Consider the following 9,532-nt stretch of genomic DNA (forward strand, 5'->3'; position numbering starts at 1 on the left):
CTGCTTGAGCTGCATTTTCCTGGCTTGCATATTTGTGCTGTATATTTTTGTCAAAGTATCCCACGCCTCCTTCGGCGTGCTTGCATCCTGAATATGCACAATCATAGATCTGAAATACTAATAGATAGCCAGTATTAACTTTTCTGGCTCTCTCATGCGATCCTTTAAATGCCTGCAACTCCTGTTGATTGGGAACATTAGGAATAATTGGTTCTTATTCAGCTCTAGTAATGAACTCCCAATAGCCTTTTCCCTTAAGGAAATTCGTCATTGTAAACTTCCATGCTTGGAAGTTTTCTTGTCAAGCTTTTTAGTGACTATCTGCGAAAGAGAATCAGATGCCAGTACAGAACATTGCAAAAATATTCTGTCACTATCTCCTCCTACAAATTCCAAAGGTGTACAGGTCTTTATGGGGACATGCCGGCTAATATAGAAGATTTATATTACGGTATGCCATGATAGTTAGACCAATTTAAAAATTATTAGTGGAATTCTTATGGACCAAAGAGTGCGACCAAGCCTTTGAGCTTTTAAAGTGGTGCCTAATTAGCACCCATCCTTATATCTCCCAATTGGGATATTGATTTTCATGTTCATACTGATGGATTCAAGTATGCAATTGGGAGTGTGCTTTGTCAACCTGGTGAACATAAGAAAGACTACCCATTCTACTTCGCCAGTCGACAACTCAATGATGCAGAGATCAACTATACCACCACAGAAAGAGAAGCCCTAGCAATGGTGTATAGTGTAAAGAAATTTCGGCACTATCTACTGGCAAATGATTTTGTCCTCTACACTGACCATCAAGCATTGCTTTATCTTGTGAACCGTCGGTGTACAACAGTAAGAATAACCATATGGCTCCTCTTGCTTCCAAAATTCAACTTCAAAATAGTGGTTTGCAAAGGTGCCCAACACTACATTACCGATCACATGTCTCGAGTCAAGTCGGGAAAGGATGCCACTGGAGTAGAAGACGACTTACCAGATGCCACACTATTTCAAATAGATGCTGTTCTAGAGTGGTGTGGAGATATCATTGGGTACTTGATGGCAGGAAGACCACCCCCTGAAATGAAAGCAGTAGATGCCAAAAATTTGATTCTAAAGGTTGCACCCTATCAACTCATTGCAGGACAACTGTATAAGATGGGCAAGGACCAGATATTAAGAAGATGTGTAATGCCTCATGAGATCATGCCAATCCTAAGTGAAGTCCATGAAGGCATTGCAGGAGGACACTTCCAAGGGGAAGCCAGAGCAAGAAAAGTTCTTCTCGTAGGCTACTGGTGGCCAACACTGTGGGCAGATGCTTATGAATATGTAAAAGACTGTGATGTATGCCAACGAACTACCAAGCCACAACACAAAGACTTCAATCCCCTAACAATAGTTGCACAAAAACCATTTGAAAAATGGGGGATTGACTATGTGGGTCCCATACATCCAGTAGCAAAAGGAACACAGGCACGCTACATCATTGTGGCCACTGATTACTTTACAAAATGGGCTGAAGCTAAAGCAGAAAGGCAGATGCCAAAAGCACAACAAGATTCTTATGTGAAAACGTGATCACCCGATTCAGATGCCCCATTGAAATTGTGTCGGTAGAGGCACACATTTTGTCAATGAGGTAATCCAAGAACTCTTCTCTGGCTTCATGGTAATCCATAGAAAAAGCACACCCTACTACTCCCAAGGAAATGGACAGGCCTAATCCACCAACAAAATAATATGCATTATCCTCACCAAGGTAGTAGAAGCACAGTGTTCTGATTGGGCAAAGAAACTGAATGCTACCTTATGGGCATACAGAACCACATTCAAGGTCAGTACAGGGAACACACCTTTTCAATTGGTGTACGGCCTTGAAGCTATGGTCCCACTCAAATTTGTAATACCAAGTCTATGCATAGCAGTATAGGAACGCATGGGAGACCATGAATCCTTGCAAGAAAGGCTCTATCAGTTGGAGAAGCATACAGAGACAAGACTAGTCACCTACCATGCCATGACAATAGAAAAATGTAGAAGAAAGGCATGGTTTGACAAAAATCTGAAAGCTAAAGACATTAAGGAAGGCGACTTAGTCCTGTTATACAATGCCAAAGTACACAAGGGGAAACTAAAGTATCTAGGTCAAGGACCCTACTAAGTACGAAAGATGAATCCCATCAGAGCTGTATTGCTAGAAACATTGGATGGAGTCTAATTCAACACAACAATAAACGGGAGCCGATTGAAGTACTACTACATCAACACGCAAGCCATCCCCAACAAAAACGAAGATTTGAGAAACCAAGTCTTTCTTAGTTAGGATTAGATTGTATCACGAGCACTCACTAGCATATGCACGTTTTTGCACATATAGTTTGCACTAGATTGTTACATGCACATTCACTAGCATATGCATGTATTAGGGATGATTGAGTCTTAGTTCCCTAATAAATCCCACAAATAAGCATATAGTTAGACACATCACGTGCACTCACACGATTTTGCATAAGCACATAATAGATTTCATCAATAATAGTATCACACACTTTGATTCCATACTCTTAAAGCATGCAATGAATTCATAAGCAGGACAAAAAGCTATGCCAAAACTCAAGATGAATTGGCAAAAGAGTCTGCAGCCTTAGCAATGAGACCCCCGCCAAACATCACAGCCGTCTCCTATATGCAAAAATATCAGACTTGCATACAAACTTACCTACAAGCCAATGATACAGGTGCAATCGCATCCAACATGTATGCAAGATAGCAAGAAATGCCAACCTCAACAACGAGACCCCCATCAAACCTCTTCCCAAGAAGATTCGATGTTAGAGTCCATAGACTCAGTAACGAGATCCCCTCTGAAATTCACAACCATCTACTCCTCCTCAAGAGGAGATAAGCTTCCTGACCACAGATCATAAATTGTATGGTGCAAAAGCATTATAGCACGAATGACTCACATGCCACAAGCTAACCAACCACTGGGTTACGCACATGGCATCCCAACTCTGAAATCAAAATAAGCCATAACATGAGGACAGGTGATGAATGGATCCGGGAGTATGTTGTCTCTGTGCCAACATGGACTTAGGTAGAACAGAATGTGTGTGTAGAGTAGCGGCAAAGCTCCGCTTGTACTTACATGAGACTAGAAATAATCCCTCTTAGAAATCCAACTTGCGTGTTCTACATCAAGTTCTACATACGATTTCTATATGCAACTCCTACATGCGAGTTCTACATGCGAGTTCTACATGCGACTTCTACATGCGAGTTCTACATGCAACTCCTACAACTCCTACATGCGAGTTCTACATGCAACTCCTACATGCGAGTTCTACATGCAACTCCTATATGCAACTTCTATATGCAAGTTCTATATGTAGAGAGAGAATGTGTTACAATTCCTACATGCAGAGAGAGAAGCTCTCCAACTTGTATAAATACCTCATTATGGAATGAAGCCCACACTCTTTGGGGCATTGTGTTGAGTTCTACTTTGGTATTCCAAGCAATTGTCTCAAGTGTCCATGCTTCCTTGCACTCCACGTCCAAAAGCATGTCCTAACCTTGTAACTCCTCCTCCCCTCTCCTCCAAGCTTGCAACCCATCCTCTCCCTCTCCTCCTCCCTCCTCTTTCCTCCTCCTCCTCCCTCCTCCTCCCTTCTCCTCCTCCCTCCTCCTCCTCCCTCCTCTCTCTTCTTTCCCCTATGCTCTTACATCTTCTTCCTCTCCCACTCCTATGCTCCCCCTAAACCCTTAGTTCCTCAAACCTTAATCTCTATGATCTACAAGGGAGATAAGTTCTCCACCATGTACGCTACTCTAAACCTTGGAACCTATTCTAAACTCTAGAACCTCTCTCTAAACCTTGGAACCTCCTTCTAAACCTTGGAACTCCTTCTAACCCTGGAACTCCTTCTAAACCTTGGAACCTATTCTAAACTCCGGAACCTCTCTCTAAACCTTGGAACCTTCTGCTAAACCTTGGAACTCCTTCTAACCCTGGAACTCCTTCTAAACCTTGGAACCTCCTTCTAACCCTAGAACCTCCTTCTAAACCTTAAACCCCTCCTAAACCCTACAACCCAAGCCTTCATTACCTTAACCATGATAATACACATTCCTTTTACACATGCATGCACTATGTTTGCTTACCACACTTAAGCCTACGTCTTTCACCGGAACATGACTCGAGGTCCTAAGCTACACGTATACTACAAACGATAACCTCGATATATTTGTAGGTGACAAAAAGCCTCGGAACCCTACATACTGAGAATACCCTGCTCTTCCTATGGAAGCCGTAAGAAAGAGACAACACTGTGGGAGATCCATTGCTTCTCACACGTACTCGATGTAGCTCCTTCACAATTCTTGGGGCTTGCAACTAACTCGCAGAGTCTTTTCCAATGTTCTCAGTTCAATCTCGTGTGCTTTTTCCTATACACCACGTTTGGTCAGGTTGAGATTGGTGGATTCTCCCTACTCAATTCTCGTTTCTCCCTTGGATGCCAAAAATCTCGAGGGCTGGGGGGACGCTCCCTCCATGGGGGTCCTTTGGTATGCCTTAGTCTTAATTGTTGGCTGCTACTCATTCCTATCCCAATCAATGAAAATCTTTGGCTCTGATCTCGAGTTTAATTGTAGAGCATCCCTACCTCCAATGATAAGATGGGCTAGGTCCATCAATTGAAGTAATAATCAAGTTCAAACCTTCATTCGCATATATTCCTTTCATCTCCTCTCTCTGGGTCCCTTGTAAAATCTTGATATTTAGGGGTATCCCTATGTCTTCATTGAATAACCATGGTAGAACCGATGACTCTTGGTGACTCCAAGGTATAGTCCACTGAATATTTAGTGGTCTACTCCTCGGGTCCACCTTTTAAAATTACATTCATCCCTATAAGGATATAATATACGATGTACTCATGGTACACTTCCATACCCACGGTGGTCTAATTTGTAATCACATCCAACCTTTTTTTCAATTACTATCTATATCCAATAAAATTATTACAATATACCTTCCTAATACACATCACATAGACATCCGGTTCACTTAATTCGAATAAATATATTAGGGTCAAAAGTACAAATCTCCTTGGTATATAAATGTTTGTCATCTCCCCTTCTATTAATCTGAAATAGGGGTCTATAGGAGTACACGCTAAATGTGGGATTTCTCCTTTTATTCCAAATCCCTTTGTTTTTATTTATACTAATATATGGGTCTTTATTACTTCTAATCATAGTGAACCATAATCATGGTATATTCCTTCTCCCATGGTGGCTCCACCCATACTATTGAGGGTACTATTCCTTCTCATTGAGCTAATGTCCTCTCAATATTCTCTTTTCTACCACCTCTAATTATCTGTAATACTACTACGGCAAGATAATTTCATATCATGCTTCTCATAGAATACCGGTCATCATGGTTCGACTAGATATATTCCGGTCAAGTATGAAAATACTCTTGGTATATAAATGCAAGCCATCTCCTATTCTTTTTGGTTCCTATATATCAAATAGCACCTACTATACCTACTTGCTTTAATCATGTGTCAAGATGTTCCCGTCCATATCAAATGGAAAATGTGATACTACTTATCCAATCATTGCCATATAATAATGCATTAAATCAAGAGAAGCCCCCATAAAGATTGAGGTGCTACTTAATATCTCCTCCCAATAGGAGGATGTGTGTGTGTGTGTGTGTGTGTGTGTGCGTGCACGCGTGTGTGTGCGTGTGTGTGTGTGTTGTGTGTGTGTGTGTGTGTGTGTCTATGTGTGTGTGTGTGTGTGTGTGTGTGTGTGTGTCTGTGTGTTACCTACTATTTCAATGAATCTAAATCTCCGCTACTCAACATTCTTAGTCATAGCTTCGAAATGCCCCTAGCAACCATTGTTTCATCATGACTATATTTACATTTATGTTAATGCTTAAGGGTATAGGAAAGATAATCACTGAGCAAGATGAATTCTATCTAATTACTCTAGCTCCATTTCAAATCAAGAATCCAAGAGAATAAATTCTAGCTGCATCTCTGATTGAGAATCCAAGAGAATAACTCCTTATCAATTTCCCCAATGGTAAAAACCATAACATAGCTTCTAAATTCAAAAAGTTATGAGGTAGTTCAATTTTCAGTTATCATTGCTAACATATATATTTCTGTAAGTGTGCGTGATAGCATTGAGAGTACTATATCTCTCATCATAATTCTTGCAAGTGTATCCTTCAAGGTTGCCAACATCCTTTTTTGCAATACCATGCCCAAGACTCTACTTGCAAATCCCATGGAGAGGTGTGCCAACTCACTTGGCACCATCAGAACAAAAATGAAAGCTAGGACAATACATTTTTGATGTGGAAGCCAGGCTTCAATGATGGCACATAGTTGTTATCCCTGTCACTCAATCAAGATAAGCATTAATAAAATCTTGGCATTATTATACCAGTTGGCATGTATAACATTAATGAAGTTCATATATAAAATGGTAAATGAATCCCAACGGGCTAAATGAAACTCCACAAGCCTAGGATCTAAAATCAAGTTTCCAAGGGCATTTCCTTTGCTCCCACAAAGAAAGTAACCTCCAACCATGAAGTAAATTGCCCAAGAACATCCCTAGTGTAGCTTACTATTAAAAATTCCCAAGTGTAAAAGTCCTCAAAGGGGGATCTTCCTCCATTCATCTGCTTAAGTAATCCTAAAAAGGTATAGTTCCCTTCACCAATAGACAAGTCTGACCACCAGTCAGTCATAAGCATAACAAGTAGATGTACTAGTCTTTCCCATCTTCCTAGGGAAATCATATAGAGCATTGGCCCATGCTAAGAAAACATTAGTAGGCTCAAGGCATAGGAACACGTATATAGATCAAAGGTAAAATATGTCCCATGACTTAATTCCTATTCAAGACAATCCATAGTGTGAATATAACATGAAAAGCCCAAGGACTCCATAATGTGAGTATAGAATGAGGAAACCAAGGAATCCATAGTGTCAAGCCATTAGTCCAACTATCCAAGTGTTAAATATCCATGGACTTTTTCCTTATTCCAACCAAGGTCATGAATTCATCATCGACCCAAACCACTCAGTCTAATTCAGTGTGCAGTCGAGAAATCGTTCTGCCGAGTGTTAATCACTTGCTTTCCAGGTCTCACTCCCGTAGTACATTTTTTAGATTTCCCTGGATGTTAGAAGCCATGATACAACGTTTGAATACTGTAGTTAGAATTCCACTATAGTTGGATGTGAAAACTGCAAAGGCAGCAAATGTACGCACCCTGTATGAAATAGAGAGCAATTACATCGATTATCTCAGATAAGAGCATCATAGGGGAGAGTGTTATGCTACGTAGGAGAGAGAATTATGCTATGTCGATGCTCTCGGAGAAATATAAAGATCCGTATCTATGTCCAATTGAGTCCTAGCAAGAGTATTCTCGTCCATTATAGTCTGATAGTCACATACTATTATGTAAATGAGCATCTAAGAACAAAGTTTTGACAAGGATTATCATGCAAAAATAATATAGCCATCATATGCTGGCGCCATCCCAACCTGTGAGACTGAGAGATTCAAGCTATGGCTAGCGCAGCTCAGGCCAAAAAGTTGTGAAAATGTGGGTGCCGTATATCACGCTGGGTATTTTAGCTATGCAGTGGGCTCGCTAATTCTAACCATGAACCAAGCCCGGCCCAAAACTTCCTGACATTCCTACAGGTTTCCAAAGCAATCCACCTGGGATTCGTAGCCAAATCTCCTAAGTTTGCTATGTAAAGGATCATAGGAAGAAAGTTACGTTTAAGTAACTAGCTCAAAAAAAAGTGCTTATGCTACTCCTTTTGGCACATATAGCTCGTGCAACTGCTTATCACGTTGAAGCATAGGGAAGAAAAAATGCAAATGACCCAGTTCTAGAATAAATGTGAACCGGGCAATGATCCAGTCGATCAGTAGATCGACAACCAGCAGCAAATAGTTGGCATGGATAATTGTGGACATTCAATGCACAATTCTAGCATAAGAAACGACAGACAGAGAGAATGATCAGAGAAGAGACAGCGAGTCTATGCAGAGTGATTCTCCCGAGCATATAAATCATTGTGATCCATTCTCAAACTAGGTAAAGGTAGAGCAAGCTATTAGAGAAATGCTTGTCTGCTACAAAATGCTTGTTCATGATTGTGCTCGTTCAGATCAGAGGTAGATTTACAAAGTGCAGAGTCTCCATTCGATTGATTGTAAATAATCTTCATGTGAGGAAGAAAATAGGCCATGGCATCTGTTAAGACCACTTGAAGGGTGAAATAGTCGAGCGTGACCAATATAGGCTTCAAAAGTCTCAGCAACATTCAGAGCCTCCCAACATTTGTAAACTGTGGAAGAAATGGAGAGAGGAGATGTGCCAAGTGTGATAGAGAGGCAACTTCTGAGCTAGCTTCTGATCTAGAGGAATCCGTCTCCCTTCCAGGAAAAGGCTGACTCCAAAAAGTCTGCCCTTCATCATTCAACATACCTCGTATCACAAGACCAATGAGTGGTCGTCTAGAAACATTACTCAACCCTCCAAACTGTTCGAAGAAGATTCAGGGCAACACAGGAAGAGTGTCCACGAGCCATATCATAAAAATCACAGATGCATATGCTTCGAACAGCAGGACACAAGGTGTAAGGGATTGTAGAGAAGACGATGCTACAGATCCTGAAGGCAGAGAATGTATAAGAACCTTCGTAGTGCTCTTTCCTGCCATGCTCGATAGTCACGTGCCATGATCAACAGTATAGTCCATGTGCCTTCCAATCCTTCCGGGAACATGTCTCCTAGAAAGGAGCACTCTTTTTAGGGCAAGCCATAGAGAAATGGGAGGGCCACGTAGCTCTTGGGCCAAGAGTTTTGCATTCCTGAATGTCTCAGGACTCCCCGAACTGAGCGAGAGGTGGGTGGTCGCCAAGGTCGGAAGAGAAGGGAAACAGACATACCCCTTAGTGTAATAAGTGGTCCATTGGTTGTACAACCTTTTCATAAAACCTCCATTTCCTCCAGGTACCCCAACACAACAAGGGAGAGAATGTATATCTCCCTCAGAAAAGTGGTGGTCCAAAGGGTACCTCAGGACGGTCATTATAATTCCAATCTATGTATCTTCTCCATATTGGTAAAATTATATCACATGCAAGTAACTAGTATAATTCCTCTTATAATTAATGATAATTAATCCAACAATCCAAGATCCTTTTTCCAAGGACTCTAAGGATTCTTGAGAGTGTCCAATGATCCAATGCAAAGGGTCCCCAAGAGTACCTTGTCCAAATCGAGCACTAAAGTAGTAGTATCCCTTACTCAAAATAGATACTCCACATTGTCCGTTGTACCACTCTTCAACTCCTCATAAATATCCAATGTTATGCGAGCATGGTGGTCCAATATCAATATGTACCCACTAGCATAATATTCCCCACCATTAGATGGTCCTAGTGATTATTGTCCCACGACTCCTAGTAG

Source organism: Dipteris shenzhenensis, chromosome 4 (genome assembly GCF_047967505.1).
Source record: "Dipteris shenzhenensis isolate YYH24624 ecotype China chromosome 4, Dip_SZ_1.0, whole genome shotgun sequence".
NCBI classification, from domain to species: Eukaryota; Viridiplantae; Streptophyta; class Polypodiopsida; order Gleicheniales; family Dipteridaceae; genus Dipteris; species Dipteris shenzhenensis.